The sequence below is a fragment of the Musca domestica genome, unplaced genomic scaffold, assembly GCF_030504385.1.
Source record: "Musca domestica strain aabys unplaced genomic scaffold, Musca_domestica.polishedcontigs.V.1.1 56, whole genome shotgun sequence".
NCBI lineage: Eukaryota > Metazoa > Arthropoda > Insecta > Diptera > Muscidae > Musca > Musca domestica.
Window position 1 is genome coordinate 2,573,637 of NW_026712356.1, and position 19,503 is coordinate 2,593,139.

Consider the following 19,503-nt stretch of genomic DNA (forward strand, 5'->3'; position numbering starts at 1 on the left):
AAACATGAAATGCCAACATAATTTCAAATAAAAACCACTGTAATTGGTTGTGCTCCCCCTGCCAACCAACCAACCAGCACTAGAGCAAAATGTGAAAGGTAATTGTATTATGATCGGAGTATTTAGTATTTTTGGATCATTATTTCCAAGAAACAAAAGGAGAACAACAACAGCATTCAAAGAAGTAAAAGTAAAGAGTTAATGAACTTTGTTAATATTTTTGGTAAGAAACACGAAAGCCATAATGTCTGTGGTTTTTAAATATGACTGGCCAGAATTATTGGAGTGTGATGATGGTGACGGTGATTGCCTTGGAAATTATCTTCAGTCTTTTTTTGAACACATTAGCCCCAAGGGAATGTTTCAATTTCCATTAATAACTTATCTATATGCCATCTATTGTGTATTCTTTCTGTGTGAGAACAATAGATGACCCAAATCTAATTATTGGAGTAAAAGTTTTGCTTTTTTTGATTAAAACCTCAGAGACAATCAGTTTCACGTTTATTGTTTTAGTGGCTTGTTTGGCTGCACCGTATATGATTGAATATATGTATGTTTATATTTATGGCTTAATTAACAGAGTTGTAATATATGTGATTGGAGGGATTGAATCCATAAACGGAAGGGGAATGTTTACGGAGATGAAAAGTAAGTCTTTGAAGTAGAAGGGGGTGAGATAAGGCAAACTTCACGTTATCTTCGATTTTTTCTCCTAAAAATCACTTACTTGTTGGTAAATTTGCTCCTGGAATTTTCGTAAAGGGTCACTATATAATATCCTATATTACTCTGGATTTCCTATAACAAATATGTGTGTATTCGGGTCTTGTGGAACATACATGCAAAATCAAATAAAAAATTGTGTAAAATAAAATACCGCTGAACAACATTCTTTATCGGTTTCATTGGCCGTTTGAAGGCCATAAGTCGTGCCAAAGGTGACCAATTCGAACAAATCTAAACTTATTCTTGCTTTTAGGCTTAATTCCGTCGGAAGTACCAAAATTCACTCTATTTGGACTGATATCTACCATCGGGTTCACAATAAACGTGAAATCGGTCGAAGATATATATGGGAGCTTCAGGGTGAGATTAAACCATTAAACCGACCGACTTTATGATACCCTACACCATTTTGCATATTTATTAGAGCTTCACATAACAAATAAACGTTTTAATTTAATTTTTTTTTAATTTTTAATTTGTGAGAATAAAATTATACCAACTATGATTATAGTAATAATTAAAAGTCCAAAGGAACTAATATATGGGAGGAATATCCTCTTCTTAATCGATTTCTACTGACTTTATCGAGGCATTTGCGCCTTTTCAATTCGGGCTTTTATTATCCATTTGGTGCACGATTAACTTGAAATCGGATAGATATATATGAGATCTATATCTAAATCTAAACCGATCTCAATTAAATTTGGAAAAGGTATTTCTGAGCTGTATTTGATATATTTCCCCGAATATCGTTACTACGGAGTCCTTATTACGGCTATGCAGGGCAATTTCAACAAATCGAATAAACAATATTTATGGGAGCTATAGCTATATCTGAACCGATTTCCACCAAATATTACACTTTTGCTGCACAAAAAAAGGCAAATCGGACGAAGATATATATGGGAGCTATATCCAAATAATAATCGATCTCGATAAAATTTAGCAAGGGTATTTCTGAGTCATATTTGATATATTTTCCCTAAAATAGTTGTTTCAGAGTGCATATTACGGTTGCGGAGGACAAAAATAACAAATCGGATGAACAATATATATGGGAGCTATATCTATATCTGAAACGATTTCGATCAAATTTGGCATACTTATTTTCAGGTCCAATCTGATCGTACGTGCAAAATTCCATACAATTCGGACTGATATTACACGTTTGGTGCACAATAAAAAGCAAATCGGACGAAGATATATATGGGAGCTATATCTAAATTTTCACCGATTATTTCCAATTTCAATAGGGTTCGTCCTTGGACTAAACAAATGATTTGTGCATAATTTCATCTGGATCGGGCAATAAATGCGAACTGTACTTTCTTTACAAAAATACATGTACAGACGGACGGACGGACATGCATAAATCGACTCAGAATGTGATTCTATGCAGATCATCAAAAGGAACTATGGGTCTAACTCGTTTCCTTTTGTCTGTTACAAACAAATGCACAAAGACATAATACCCTGACCACCTTGTGGTGTAGGGTATAAATACAGAGGTATTTTAGGCGGTATATGATGTCACGTACACTGATATCAAACAACTAAATTCAGCTGGTCAAATATTTAAAAAATGTCCACCCTTTGGAAGGAATTTAAAAATTAGCCTAAAAAAATGGTGCTAAAGTTATAAAAATTCCGAATATCCTAATAGATGTACCGCCTAATATTGTAATATTGCCGAAGATACTTTATGCAAAATATGTAAGGATTCCAAGGAATCCTAAACCAAAAAGTACAAAAAAATCCTTTATTTAGATTATTTAGACTTTATCCAGCTCTACTTTCATAATCTACTGGATTTTCACTGAATTTTGTTTCACAGTGTAATTATGTTTTTAATAAACGACATTAAATACTCATGTTTTAGGTCAAAAACGCGGACCGGATTAGCCAGGTTTTGATATAAACACAAAGCTCTAAATACAACAATGTTATATCAACAAAAGGACATAAGAAGATTGCCAACGGACTTTGAATTTTATGATGATCAAGAATATATACTGTAAGGGATCTCAGGGATTTCATGGTGTTGGAATGACAAATTGAAAATATCAATTGAAATCATAAGTGATATCGAAAAAAAAAAAATTTATTTGCCATTTCAAATGATTTTCTTTAGGAATCATGTTTCCTCCATAGTATCCTAAAAGTCATTGGATGGACGTAGTAGTAAACCACCGAATCGTAATTTAAACACCTCCTCCAGCAGACCGGCATTTGATGAAATATAAACAGCCAAGTGATTAACTGCCACCATACCATCATTAACAACAGCAAGTTGTTGTGATAAGTTTTGTTTTTGTTGTTTTCTATTTTTTGATACGTCAAACGGCGACAAGTTCTCAAAATAAAACTGGCAACTTTCCATTCTTTTGCTTTCTTTCTTTCGTTATAAACTGGAAACTATGAAAACACCAAAACTAGCCGGCTGCGTGTGTGTGTATGTAAGGAACTACGATAAACGTGTTATTGTTATTGTTTTGTGTCCTGCTTTCATGTGTTATGACAAACATTGACTGTTTTTTTTTTCGGCTGAAATTGGGGTCAAGGATATTGCGTATCCTTTTGGAATTACTAATGGTTAAGTTTATGTAATGTTTTTTTTTCTTTTGGTCAAAGTGAGGGAGTTTGTTAGAAGGTTTGCGTGTGATGATTTATACACATTCACTAGGGAGGACAAAGGACTGTAAAAAAATAACAATTGTATTTATGGTCAAATAGTTAAAAGCCTCGAAAATAGATTCGTGATCTTATTCTATGAATGTATTACGATTTTAAATACTAAATAATTTTACGTTATCTGTACACATGAGTAATAGACATGTCGACACCCCGTCTCAACGGAATCATTAGAAATTAAAAAAAAAAAACTTTATATATTACTTTTACATATAAGGATAGTGAAAATTCCAAGCTTATTATTGACAAATTCTGATTATTGGCAAATTCTCTGATATATCATCTAGTGTAGACTATGAGCGACAGAAGTAAGAAACAAGATTCTAATTTAAAGTCGGCATAATCCTTCCTATTGCACCTATATTAATAAAAGAGTAAAGTGATAGACTAATTGACTGAAGCTAGAATCTTCAAATTTTGAGTGAGGGTCACTCTTGGTCCGAAGGTGTCAGATAAGGATAGGTTATTAGAAATTCGTTTTAGAACGGTACGAAAAGTTCTCAATATGATACCCTTTGTAAATTTGGATTGAAAGTGAATAATGGAGTGTATGATGAGTGTACCCAATTTTATGGAGGGTATATTGGCTTTCTCATACTGTTTGTAACTCCTCGAAATATTCAAAATAGACAATACAAAGTATATATATTCTGAATCAGTGTAAAATTCTAAGACGATCTAGCAATGTCCGTCTGTCTGTCTGTAGGAGACTAACATTTTGAATTTACCAGTCGGCAGGTTAAGTTCGTAAATGGGCCATGTCGGTCCACATTTTCATATAACCCACATATAACGACACCTTCCGATATTCGGAATCTACTGCAATTATTTTTAATGGGTACTACAACCTAAGGCAAGAAAATTCGTATATATAACATTTCTTCGTATAGCCCCCATATGAAGGTATTTCCCGATACTCGGTTCCTTTATGATTTTTGCGACATTATTCAACGGAATTGTAACAATAACGGTACCTCCCGATATTCGGTATTTTCATGACATTACATATTTACCGGACTTATTTCAAATTTCGTATTTGAAGTTCGTAATGGGTACTACAGCCTATTACAAAAAATTTCGTAAGCCGGTCCACGTCTTTCTATGGCCCCATATAATAGTTTTCAATTTAGTGGTAGTTTTCAGATTTTTCAAGTTCCAAGTGTACGAAAAGTAATAAAATTTACTACATTTGATACCATTTCGCTTAGAGTTAAAAAACTCAAATTTGGAATGGTAATCAAGGTTGGGGAGTAGGGTCTATGTAAGGAGGTAGTTTTGGAAGTGTGTATACGAAAAGTAGTAAAAGGTACAAAATTTGGTACCATTTGAATTCGGAAGAACGGATGGTGCTGGAATGCTGAAACTTGGAAATACGATTACTATTAGTACAATAGGTTTAGAAATCAGTACTTATGTCTGCTAAATTTGTTACAATTTAAATTTGGGGAGAACCAATGGAGTTGGAATCCTGAAATTTGGAGTAAAGATTTATGTTGGAGTGTAAAATTGGAGTTTTTTTTAGAAAGTTTTGAAAATTTGTACTTAAGTGTACTAAACGGTACTATATATGGTACCATTTGGATTTGGGAAAAACGAAAGAGCTGGAATTCTGAAATATGGAGTTAAGATGTATGTTGGAGTGTAGGATTGGCGTTTTTTGGAAAGCTTTGAAAATTTGTAGTTATGTGTAGTAAATGGTACTAAATTTGAAAGAATTGAAATTTTGGGAGAACCTGGAATTTGGAAATTAGCTATATCTTGGATTGTGTGATGTACGGGGCAAGATGATGAAACTCCAACCAACTTCAGAGTGGTGCGATTACTAAGTCAGCTAGAAATCTGAAATCGAAGAAGAACGGGGTCGATGTAAGTAGGTAGTTTTGGACGTGTGTATACGAAAAGTAGTAAAAGGTACGAAATTTGGCATTTGAATTCGGAAGAACGGATGGAGCTAGAATGCTGAAATTTCGAAATAAGATGACTATTACATTGTACTGACTGAGGCATGTAGGTAGTGTTAGAAATTCGTACTTATATCTACTAAATAGTACTAAATTAGGTACAATTTAAATTTTGGGAGAAGTGATAGAGTTGGAATCCTGAAATTTGGAGTTTAGGTTTATTTTGGAGTGTAGGATTGGGGGTTTTTTGGAAAGCTTTGAAAATTTATAGTTATGTGTAGTAAATGGTACTAAATTTGAAAGAATTGAAATTTTGGGAGAACCTGGAATTTGGAAATTAGCTATATCTTGGATTGTGTGATGTACGGGATGAGATGATGAAACTGCAAACAACTTCAGAGTGCTGTCATTACTAAGCCACTCGTCCGACAGTTGTTAAAATTTTTCCAGTGACAGATCTTTATATTGTTTACAAGCGCCCAAAAGCATTTTGGTGAGAATTTTCCAGAAAAAATTCACACACGGAATTCAAGTGTGATAGTGTGATTTCTTTATATGGACACATTTTCAAAAGTGTTAATTTCCAAGTGGTGTATTGTATTCAATTTTAGGTCGGTCTGAACTTTACTGTGTTTTGTCTCATTTTTATTTGATACCAATTTCTTAATTTTTTTCAGTATTTCTTTTTTTTTTTGTCTCTTTTTTTTGTCTAACATTCCAAATTGTATATTTACCAAACTTTTATCAACATTGCAGATTATACACGAAAGATAAGATGGTCCAAATTTATCTTTTAACTGCGTCGTTCATCAACATTACAGCAGACGAAAAATAAATAAATTTGTTTCTTAACTCACATTCATTGAGAAAATTGACTTTTAAAATTTTTCGGAGTTATTTTTAAAATTAAGACACTAAATATTAGGAGAAAATTGATTAAAAACATGTTTTCGTGGAGAATTAGCATAAATTTAAATATATCTACAATTTAGGGAGGTACATTTAAATCTATTTTAAATGATTTTGATAAAACCCAAAGTATTTATAAAAAAATTAAAGATTTATAAATGCTATATAAACGAAAATTGGATATGAATTCCAATTAAAAATTTAATTTTCAAAACTTTGTTATACATTTCAAATGTTCAAGCTAGCAAAGTTGGTCACTCCAAGATGAAATTGGTTTCGTCCCACTATGGGGATATGTACAGAAAAACAACATTGTGGTATCCATTTGCGGAAAGAAAATCAAAAATGCTTCCAGACTTACGATTTTTGAGAAGTGAACCCATCGGGAAACATCATAGTGGCCAGACTTATATTTCAAAGTGAAATTGTTTTCGGCCCACTTTGGGCAAATGGTCAAGAATACATCCTTGTGTGCCCATTTTTGGAAAGATTTTCAGGATGGCTCTTTTGACTGTATTGATCGAATGGAACTGTTTTACATTTTATATGGGTAGTTTGTAATATGTACCACCTGACTACAGAGACGGACGTTTTTCCATACAATGCTTTGTAATTTGATATTTGTAGTTCGTAGTGACCATCACTACACCCTTTGATTGAAAATAATCTATATTGGTTCACATTTTCCTATATTGGTCCCCTAAATAATTTGGGATTTCAATTTTCTACAAAAGCAACAGATACAGTGTGAGATAAAATACTGCAACAAAGTCAAACGCCATAATTGTTACATTTTTTTTAAATTTTATTGAATGAAAGCAAAAAATTTCGGAAATAGCATCAAATTTTAGAATAAGTTTACATTTGTTCGAATTGGTCACCTTTGGCACGAATTATGGCCATCAAACGACCAATGAAACCGTCACACGCTGCCCAAATGTTGCTCTGCGGTATTTTGACACATTTCCGGCGAAGCGCTTGCTTGAGGTGATCGACACTTTGGTATTTTTTAGTGCCAACCTTGCTTTCCAAAATACTTCGTACACAATAATCCAATGGATTGGTATCCGGATATTTTGGTGGCCATTGTGCACTGGAAATGAAGCGAGGAACCTAATTTTGTAACCATTCTTGGGTGGCGCGTGCTGAGCAAAAGCTACATATTCAGTGTGAGATAAAATACTCCAACAAAGTCAAACGCCATAATTGTTAATATTTTTTTAAAATTTAATTGAATGAAAGCAAAAAATGTCGGAGATAGCATCAAATTTTAGTTTAGATTTGTTCGAATTGGTCACCTTTGGCACGAATTATGACCTTCAAACGGAAATGAAACCGTCACACGCTGCCCGAATGTTGCTCTGCGGTATTTTGACACATTCCCGGCGAAGCGCTTGCTGGAGATAATCGACGCTTTGGTATTTTTTAGTGCCAGCCTTGCTTTCCAAAATACTCCAGACACAATAATCCAACGGATTGGTATCCGGATATTTCCAAGGTCTGCGGCCAAAATATTTGCGTGCCCAATGCTTTAATACACCCTCCAGTATATTTTTCTTCAACCAATTTTGGATTAAATGTGCATCAAATGGCCAATATAAGTCCTAATAACCTGAATTTTGGTACATCTTACCAAATTCAGTCAGATATAGCTATATATATGTTTCATCCGATTTGGGGTTTAAAGTCCCTCACATGCTTAATATGCACTGCACAAGAATGATATTTGATACTAAATGTCAGATACGTCCCAGAAATACCTCTGCCAAATTTTATCAAGATCGGTTCAGATTTGGATATAGCTCCAATATATATCCTTAATCCATTTCGGGTTAATTGTGCTCCAAATGACCAATATCAGTCCAAATGACCTGAATTTTAGCACATCCTACCGAATTCAGTCTAGAAGTAAGTACAACAAATTTGGTAGCTCCCATATGCGATTTGGTTTTTAAGTCCCTCACACTCGCAATATGCATTCGACAACAATGATATTTGGTACATGATATCTTATAGAGCTCAGAAATACTTTTGCCAAATTTTATTGAAAATGACTAAGATTTGGATATAGCTCCCATATATATCTTTAATTTCAGTTTTATTGTGCAAATAATGGCTAATATAAGCCAAATTGGAGTGAATTTCGGGACGTACGTTTCCATTTTAATATAATCCTTCTCGAAATGAGATCATGCACTATATACCAATGTTGCAAAGATTAAAATGTAATGATAGTTCCCTCTAAAACAAAACTATAACTGCTCTAAAGCCAAACGCTGATAGGCTTTATGATATACTTCAAAAAAATTCTTTCGTTACGGGAGCTCTTCTAAATATGCATAGTGGTGTAGGGTATCAACTACTCGGCCTTGTCGTGGGGACTTTCTATATTATCTATTATTTCCGTTTAAAATATATATATTAAACACCTCTTAAAAAATAAAAATTGCTGGTCTCAAAATAAGAATTTAGCTTAGACTTAGTTAATACATGTTAAGTTATAATGGTCTGCAGTTCTGCCGTTCCTTATTACTATCAGTGTCCAATTTTATCTCTCTTATACAACTCTTCAAAACTAGAACATAAAATTTAGTTAATTTTCCATTTGTATAAACACTAATTTTATATAAATATTTATTTAGCAAAATTAAATATATATAAAACAAGCAAAACTGTTTTATTTTTTTGTCTCTTCATTAGAGTACAGCAACACCATTGCAAATTTGCATAGGATCATAATAAAATATTATACTCAAAAATAGATTTTTAGATTTTTTTGATCGGCCAACTTTGAACACGGTCATAAAAATAATCACACGATTCTTAAAGTTGTTCCATTTTATTTTTATTTCCAACTAGGCGGGCACCGACGAAGTTTATGATTTTGTTTTGCTATCAAGATTTTTTTTGTTTCTTTTTTTGAATCGTTAAAGAATCCACTTCAAATGCACGTTTATTTAAATTAGACATGAGCACAAAATGAACGTCATTTCAGGATTATAAGTTTGCAACATTTTTTTTGTTTCACTTAATACCTGAGAGGTATTTTTTCGGATAGGGGTTTCCATTCGTTTCTTAAAAAATTGATTTTGAAATACAGCAAATACTGTATGCTCTTCACTTTTTGAGAGTACCACACATGCACATAAAACTGTTTCTGTTTATCTTACTTCTAGCTTGCCTCCAGCGGAAGCGCACAACAAACACTCAAGAATATAAAATGATTTAAAAGAACCGATTTATTTTACCGTACCTAAACAACAAGCACCGCAAAGCGTTCCGCCGTTTTCAGCACTGAAACGTTATTTGAGATACGGGAGTAGCAGAACTGTTCAATTCAAACCTCTGATGTGGTTGGTTGGTTGGTTGGAACGACCGGTAGACTGTACGACCGGTTGGTTGGCTGGTTTTTTTCGGTTGTATGGTTTGATTGTTGTTATGTTGTTTGCTGCCATCTCCACCTTTTCACGTTACTCCACACCGGGTATTTGTTGTTTGAAATGAAGGTGGGGATGTGGTTGGTTGTACAATGTTCGATGTCTAACAACAACTTGTTCCTTGGTTAGCTTTTTGGAGGCTCGCTTGTTTTCATATTATGTTGTTGTTGTTTATCGTAGTTTCCAAACTGGTTTTGTATGTGACGTGACAACGTTCTTTTTCGTTGTCTTCGTCTAGGCATTCAGCGTCTCCAAACTTGTAGACCAAGTTAATGGTGTCTAACGTTTTCTTTTATTTTTGGTTATAACTTGATTTGTCAGAACTGTTATTGACCCCAACCGATGGCCATGTACTGTAGCCAACATCATGTCTGTGATGTGAATGTTGCAAGCACATTTTATGGACGCATACATGGTTTTTTGGTTGTTTCAACCCTTAAAGAAATTTGACACACAAAAAAGGCGCGAAAAGCTCTGTTGGAAATGTGTAAATCAGAAATAATAAATCACGCGGCCAGGGTGAGAACGACAAACATAGAAAATTTGGTCATGGGAAAGGATTCACACTTGCAGAAAAATAGTACGGTTGGGTACTGCTTGTAGGAAAGTGTTGAAAGTTGAAATGTAGGTTACGGTTTGAAATTCATGGTCGAAGGCAAACGGCATCTGTGTCAAAACTATATTTAATATGTACTGTACTTGGTTTAACATTGGGCGCCAAAAAAGCAAAGTATTTAAATATTAACAAACAAATACCGACCATCGCTTTTGTAAATCTTCAATATTTCCCTGAACATATGAAAATAAATAAAACAAGTTAAAAAGCAGTTAGTTCGGCTGGGACGAACTTTGAATACTCCCCCCATTTGGAAGAAATTTGGAAATTTAAAAAAATAGAATAAATAAATAAATAGGATCCCTTAAAAATTCTCTTAAAATCTTAACAATACCGAATATAGGGGGTGACCGTTATTTTGGGGTCTATACAAAGACGTGGACCTGCATAGGCAATTTTCTGTCACAGACTGGAAATGGATTGGAAATAATTCCGCTGAATAATATAGCTAAAATCATCAAAATACCGAATTTAGGGAGGTACCGATATATGGGGCTATACGAGAACCTGGGCCAGCATATATAAATTTCTCTCATAACCTGTAGTACCAGTTAACAGCTTGAAATACGACATTTGAAACAATTCCGTTGAATAACATAGCTTAAATCAACAAAATACCGAATATTGGGGCTATACGAAAATGTGGACCTATATATACAGTTCTATGCAAGGAAGTTTCTTACATGCTGGGAATACAAACTGAAATATTAAATATCATTGTTTTGGTGTGCATATTGTGAATGTGAGGGTCTTTAACACCGAATCGGATGAAACATATATGTGAGAATCAATTTTCACCAAATTTGAAGTATTTCATTCCCAGCTGAATTCAGTCGGATGTGCCGAAATACATCAGCAAACCTTCTTACGAACAATTTTTACAAGAGCTTCATATACACCTCTGACTTTTACATCGATGCTGATTTCGTTGATGAACATAGACTGATATCGAATACACAGGAAATCACATAGAGGGAATTAAATTTTTTATACCCTCCACCATACTATGGAGGGTATATTAGCTTTATTATTCCATTTGTAACTCCTCGAAATATTCATGTCAGACCCAACAAAGTATACATATTCTTGATAAGCATAAAATTCTAAGTCGATTTAGCGATGTCCGTCTGTCTGTTGTAATCACGCTATCTTTCGAACGAATTGATGTAGAAGGCTACAATTTGCACACATGTTTATTTTTACAGTATGCAGGTTAAGTTCGTAAATGGGCCATGTAGGTCCACGTTTTCATATAGCCCCCATATATCGGTACCTCCCGATATTCGGTATTTTGATGATTTTAGCGACATAATTCACCGGAATTGTTCCAAATTTGGATACTACAGCCTAAGACAGAAAATTATCTGTGCAGGTCCACGTCTTCGTATAGCCCCCATATAACGGTACCTCCCGATATTCGGTATTTTGATAATTTTAGGGACATTATTCACCAGAATTTTTTCAAATTTGGTACTTGAAGTTCTTCATGGGAACTACAGTCTGTGACAGAAAATTGCCTATGCAGGTCCCATATATCAGTACCTCCCTATATTCGGTATTTTGACGAGTTTAGGTGCAAAACCCACCGAAATTGTTTGAGATGTCGTATTTGAAGTTCGTAATAGATGCTACAGCCTGTGACAGAATGTTGTCTATGCTGGTCCAGGTCTTCGCACAGCTCCGATATAACGGTACCTCCCTATATACGATATTTTCATGATTTTAGCTACATTATTCACCGTTTATTTCAAGTTTCGAATTTGAATATGGTAATGGCTTATGACAAACAATGCGTATGTAGGTCCACGTCGTATAGACCCAAATATAACGGCTATATTCGGTGTTTTTACTGCTTTTTAACTTGTAAATATTGTTTTGTTTTTTGATTAACCATTAACACAACATAGAGCATAAATATGTCCAACAATGTCCAACACATTCTATTATTACGTATAGGGATGTTTCTTAGAGGAATCTTCCTTCTAGTTAAAAGGGTTTCAGATCTGCAGAAACTTTTCCGCAAGTTGTAATGTTGTAGGGTATCAAATGGTCGGCCTCACCCGACAATAGCCTTCACTTACTTTTTTCATAATTTGCTTCACTAATAATTTTGGAAAACATATATATTTTTTCTCTCTCTCTCCCTCTCTAAAATTATCTCTTTTTCAAAATAATAATGCCATGATGTAGATACATAATGATTTAACATAACATTTAAAAAAAAAAAAACATTAAACATATGAAATATAGCGCATCAAACAAGTTTGTGTACTTTCACACAATGTTTAATTTATCTATGTTCTTGTTATTCGATAATGATAGCGTTTCATCAATTTGATTTGGTAGTTCACAAACTTGTGGCAGAGATTCTTTTCCTATCTTCTATTAAAAAATTTCTTTTTTTCGAATTTTAGCTAAATTTTTCACCTATCTATGAACGATAGATGAACATTATGTAGGTGTATGTTTAGACGTTTTTCAAATGTGGTCCATGATATTGAACAAAGATAATGTTCAAAAATTCCATTTCGTATGAAAAATGTTTATTTTTTGTTTCAAACCTGTATGTATATATTTGTACGTATGTTGCCTTCGATTCTCTACATACAGGTGAGTAAAGTAAACAAAACATTTACAAGAATATAGCAGGGATAAATTAAAATTTATTGACTTTGCTGCAAACATTCCCCATGATAGTGAATAATGATTTAAACTAGTGGTTGGTAAACAGACCAGTAAAAGAAAGCTTTTTAAAGTTTTTTGTTTTTTTTTTGTGTTTTTTGTTTGGGCTATTCTTCTTCTGTTTTTTTATTTTGTGAGTAGAACATAAAAGTGATTAATCATAGTTAGCGCAGTTTTCCTTTTCTTTTTCTAGCTCAGATACATACTAGTTTCTGTGAACCATTTCATTTCTAAGGGAATCATACTAGAGTTCCCCTACTAATCCTGCTCTCGCATAAAAACCAATTATTCATCAACGACTAATCTATGGAGGTATGTTCTGTTTATAAAAATAAGTTATATATTTTTTGAAGATTTCATGGCTTCTGTGAAGTTCAAAAAGGTCAAAGTTATTTTGTTACGTAACTGCCAACCCGAATAGTTATAATAAAAAAAAGTTCCTCCAATGACAGGCAATTCATGTCTGAGAAGTTGTCATCAGCAGATGACGCTGTTGCCCAGATTTCCATTGTTCCGTCCAAAATAAACAGGGTGAGATGCTAGAACTGCAACCAAATTCAGACTGCTGTTATTTCTAAGGCAATCGTCCGACAGCTGTACAAAAGCACTTTGGTGATAATTTTCTAGAAAAGAAATTATTTGCGATGGAATTCAAGCATGATAGTGTAATTTCTTTATATTTGGCTGGAAAACCACAAGTGGCTATCGTTAGAGCACTCCAGCATTTAAATGTGAATAAATCTTTTGTGTCTTCTACCATCGCTCGTTACCGTGACGACGTCAAGGAAGTGGACAGCAACCAAACAGCAGAAATGGTTGGAAAAGTAAAGAAGTGACTTGATCGAAACCCGCGTCGCAGTGGCCGAAAAATGGCTCGTGAGCTGAACATACCGCAATATTCGGCAAATATTGAAAAATGAGCTCGGGGTAAAGCCATTGAAATTCCAAAAATGCAAGAACACAACAGAAAGAAAATAGACTCAAAATAGCTAAAGAGTTGCTTCGCTTGGCCGAAAGTGGTGAACTGCCGAATTTTGTTTTCTCTGATTAGAAAACATTCGTTGTCCAGCAGTTTGTAAAACAAAATGATCACGTTTACTTGCCAAGGAGGTCAGCTGAAAATGTGCACCTTCGGTTGTCCACCAGAACTCAAGCACGGGCCATGGCCGATGGTCGCTCTCCGTTATACATTTATATCCATATTCATCTCAAGTTTCTGGTTGAGAGAAATGTTTAGATACAGCATGTTGTAAAGAATCGCCGACATGTTTCGCAAGTTATGAAGATATGAGTAATGGAAATTGTGACTCTTTGTGGGTGAAGTACCAGATGGGGTTGACTGATTTATATCATCTGCACAACAGAAATTTGAAATTTGTTTTTAAAAATATTGAATCCTATGTGGGCAGGTGGCAAGAGAAACGATCCGATCTCGACCATCTTTATAACAGATCTTCTGATGATGGATGATGGAGATGTAGCAAGTCTTGAATGGAATCGGATGTTAGTTTAGCTTTTTATGAGCTTCATGGATATTTAAAAATTTTTTGACCTTTTGTGGGGGAGGTACTTGATGGAGTGGACCGATATTGTCCATTTTCACACCTGACCTAGCACTGAGGCAAATATTAGGATTTGCAAAGTTGGAGCAAAATCGGATTATAGTTTCTCTTTCTGTGCAAAAAAAAATCTTTTTTTTTTTGAAAATTTTGACCATTTGTAGGGGAAGTACCAGAAAGAGTGGACCGATATATTACATCTTAACACCAGACCTTGAGTTAATATAAATATTGGGTAGGGTGAAATTTGAAGACAATCGGACTCTTACATCAGATTTTATAAGAGTTGTAATTATTTAAAATGTTGACCATTTGTGGGGGAGGTACCAGAAGGAGTGGACCGATATTCTGCATTTTCGCACCAGACCTAGCACTGACACAAATATTAGGATTTGCAAAGTTAGAGCGAAATCGGATTTTCCTTTCTGTGCAAAAAATATTTTTTTTGAAAATTTCGACCATTTGCGAGGGAGGTACCAGAAGGAGTGGACTAATTTATTCCGTATTAACACCAGACCTTGGGTTAATATAAATATTGGGATGGGTGAAATTTGAAGTCAATCGGACTCTTATATCACATTTTATGAGAGTTGTAATTATTTGAAATTTTGACCCTTTGTGGGGGTACCAGAAGGAGTGGACCGATATTGTCCATTTTCACATCAGACATAGAACTGACGCAAATATTAGGATTTGCAAAGTTGGAGCAAAATCGGATTTTCCTTGAAAATTTCGACCTTTTTGTGGGGAAGATACCAGAAGAAGTGAACCGATATTGCCCACCTCCGAACTCGATCTAACTTTGACGATAATATTACTCCCTTCGAGAGTTATCGTGCGCACCAGCAGCCAGACAGACGGACGGACATCGCTAGATCGATATTCTGAAACGGATTTTGTCCAAAGAGACCTAGGGTCTAAAACCGTTATTTCGACTAGGCACGTTTTGACCGTATCAAATCATATATACCCTCTATAGCCATATGGCTGAGGGTATAAAAATTAAAAATTATGGCGTTTGACTTTGTTGCAGTTTTTTTATCTCACCCTGCATTACAGTTATGAAAAGTTTTGAACTAAGTTTTAACATGGAAAGATTGTCTTAATTTTTATTAAACTCGTTGGATTGGTGACAATTTAGAGCATACTTTTTCGGCTTTCGGTTAACTATATTTTATTTATTTAAATGAGAAAATAAAAAAAAACAAATTACAATATCTAAGAACGGAAGCTTCCAAATTGATTATGTTATGATAAACTTTCCACGCCTCGCCTGATAAGTAGCTACTAAAAAAATCCATTTCACATCTTATTATTTTTCAAATAAATTGCCATAATTATGTATTTCTATTCATTCATCTAACTATCTGTTCGGCACCTTTTGTTGATAAATATTTCAATTTTTATTTCCCCTATAAATATTGTTCACCATAATTCAATTCAACAATTAATTTGTTAAGCATGATATAGCTATGTATGTACATAAATAGATACATATCACTAATGAATGAAAAAAATACTTCTAATGTGACTGACAATGGCCAGACGACGTACTTATGTCGTCTGACTACCTTTTACAATGATCATTGACAACAATTGCAACAATTAATTGTTACTGAGATTCCAAAAACATTTTCAATGTGCCAACAACTAACTAAACGACAGATAAATGACAGTATCTTACATGGCCACATACTGTCATACTGTCTTGCTATTGTCATCAAGAGGCAAGCGCATGAGCCAAGATGAACTCGGACTACTGCAATACAAAAGACACAAACAACCACATCACCACACCTTAGTGACTGAAGATTGACTGAGTACAACTAAATTTCTCACAAACGTTTGGTCATCTCACACAAAAGATTAATTAACAGAGTATATTTTATTCGCTATGAAGAGATACAACTTTGTACAGTGATTGGAAGACATACATGGATATGACCCAGGTACCCAGTGAATATAATTTTCTGAAGAATATTTTAGGAAACAGTCTTTGTAGGCCATGAAATCATTATAGATGGGCTATGAAGGCAGGAAATCCTTACTGGTAGGTTGTGAAAGCAGAGAATCCTCATAGTCGAGTTTAAAAATCAGCGAGTCCTTGAGGACAAGATAAGAAGAAAGAAAACCTTTAACGGAGAGTATCTTAATAGATACCATGCGAAGTCATGGAATCCCTATAGAAAGGCTGTGAATCCAGGGAGACGGATGAGTTGTGAGGCTTAAGCAGAAGGGAGTGTTTGTAGGCATATTCAAGTAGGAAGTTTATATCGGTGATGAGTAATTTCGACGAGCTGAAGAAGGGCGTCTATTTAGACGAGTTGAAGCAGGGAGTCTGTATAAATAAGATAAAGCCGGGAATCTATTTTGATGAGCTGAAACAGATAGTCTATTCAGATTATCTGCATCAGGGAGTCTATTTAGATGAGTTTAAGCAGGGAGTCTTTTTAGCACATGGGATTCTCTAAAGAAGAGTTGGGGCAGGAGGATGTCACTGTAGGGATTAATTGAATCGAGGGAGTCTTAAAAAGATCGGTGAAGCAGGAGGATTCTCAATGGCTAAGTCGGACAACGAGGGATTCCCTAAAGACGAGCTGGAGTATGGGCGAGTCTCTATAGCCGAATCACGACGCAGTCTTTATTGGGATAGCTAAATCACAAGAGACTTTCCATAGACGAGCTAAAACATGAGGAAATCTATATACAGTCTTTGTGACAGGAAAGACAGTCTTAATAGACTAGCAGGAGTGAGAGTCTTTATATATAAGCCGGAGAGATAATCTTTATAGAAGAGCAGGTGAGAGAGTCTTTAAAGACGAGCATGAGAGAGTGTCTTTATGGACGATCAAGAAAGAGAGTCTTTATCGACTAGCAGTAATGAGAGTCTTTATAGACAAGCAGTAGAGAGAATCTTTATAGACAAGTAGGTGAGAGAGTCTTTGTAGACGAGCAGGTGAGAGAGTCTTTATGAATGGGCAAGAGTAAGTGTCTTTGTAGACGAGCAAGAGAGAAAGTCTTTATATACGGGCTAGAAAGAGAATCCTTATATACGAGCAAGAAAGAGAGAGTCTTTATAGACGAGCAAGAGAGAAAGTCTTTACAGACGAGCAAGAGAGAGTCTTTGCAGATGAACAAGAGAGAGTCTTTGCAGACGAGCAAGAGAGTGTCTTTACAGATGAACAAGAGAGTGGCTTTATAGACGAGCAAGAGAGACCTTTTACATAGGAGCAATAGTGATTTTTATAGACGAGCAAGGGAGATTCTTTGCAGACGAGCAAGAGAGAGTCTTTGCAGACGAGCAAGAGAGGGTCTTTACATACGAGCAAAAGAGAGTCTTTACAGACGAGCAAGAGGTTGTCTTTACAGACGAGCAAGAGAGTCTTTACATACGAGCAAGGAAGTCTTTACATACGAGCAAGAGGTTGTCTTTACAGACGAGCAAGAGAGTCTTTACATACGAGCAAGAGAGTCTTTATATACGAGCAAAAGGGAGTGTTTACAGACGAGCAAGAGAGAGTCTTTGCAGACGAGCAAGAGAGTGTCTTTACAGATGAACAAGAGAGTGGCTTTATAGACAAGCAAGAGAGACCTTTTACAGAGGAGCAAGAGTGACTTTTTATAGACGAGCAAGAGAAAGCCTTTACAGACGAGAAAAATAAAGTCTTTACATTCGAACAAGAGAGAGTTTTTACAGACGAGTAAGAGAAAGTCTTTACAGACGAGCAAGAGAGAGTCTTTAGAGACTAGCAAGAGAGAGTCTTTTTAGATACTAGCAAGAGAGATTATTTATGGATGATCGGATGGAATAGAGAGTCTTGTTAGAAGTTTTCCAACCCTATTTCCAAACAAATTAGCAGTAATTGAAAATTCCCAGTTCTTCTGCAGTTTGACTTCTCGCAAAAATTTTTGGAAAGTTGGTTCAATTTTGGCTCAACATCCATACAACGGTACCTCCTGATTTTCGACACATTAAAGGATTTGGTCTGAATTTGCATTTAATCAGCTGTAAGTTTGGGATTCCAGTGGGTAGGACTGAAGCGATATCCCGCATGAAAGTCAATGTGTGTCCACCTTTTGCTATGGTCCCCATATTTCTGTTCACCCTTATTGTTTGGTATTTCGGTTCCAACGGTAAACCAAATTAACTGTAAATAGATATTTTGGGTTCTCAGTGGGTAGTTTAACTTCTCTTTGGAAATAGTCCATACAGGTATAACTTCTGTTTTTGTTTTTGTTCTTCCTCCCATTTTTTGCTACATCAACTTTTCTTGCCCATGTATTGAAAAATTGTCTTCAAAAGCTTTGCTGGGTTATTGTCACTTCATATCATGCCCGATATGTGTGCAAATCTCAAACAATTTAAAAATGAGGATATAATTAATTAGACTATATTAAAATTTGTTTGCTCATACAAAACAGCTAGTGTGACATACAAAGTAATTACTTTTGTGTAAAATGCTTAATTGTCATAAATGAATTTAATTGAATATTTTGAGATTAAAGTAGAACAAGATATAAGGGGGAGTTTGTTTTAAATTTTTAAGTTATGGAGCAGACACAAAATCTATGTTCATGCAACGCAGACAAAGGATGTTGCCTTTTAAATAGGAATATCGATGTGGTGCCCAATCTATGTCCGTAATTATGTACATAAATGTTTATGGAGAGTTTGAAAACTGTTTGAGTTTTTATTTATAAATATTTTTCAATTAAAAATTTATTCATGAAAATAAATATTGGTTTAAGAAAATGTATTTAGTGTAAATCCCATGTGACTCATTGTGGATTAACCCCACAATCTAGATTATATCCGGATTCTCATGCAACTATTCGCACATTTAAGTATTCTCAAAAACAATACACCTGTCTACGCTTGTCTCATTAGCTTCCTCTTAATTGGGGTTTTCACGACTTTAAACAAGAAATGTTCATTTCCCTTCGGCTGATGCAATCTTGACAAATTTATTTGTAATATT

The 19,503-nt window shown here is 34.8% G+C and overlaps 1 protein-coding gene across 2 annotated transcripts in view; it reads right to left on the reverse strand.

Moving 5' to 3' along the window:
- Positions 1-19,503, reverse strand: part of LOC101891780 (Y+L amino acid transporter 2) — a 61,301-nt gene that overhangs the window by 35,916 nt on the left and 5,882 nt on the right. Inside the window, exon 1 of one of the 2 annotated variants that reach the window (XM_059128633.1) lies at positions 9,484-9,505. The exons of the other annotated variant lie outside the window; for it this stretch is intronic. The gene's annotated coding sequence lies outside the window, so the exon portion shown is untranslated. Of the gene's footprint in view, positions 1-9,483; positions 9,506-19,503 lie in introns of those variants that run through there. 2 annotated transcript variants of the gene reach the window in all.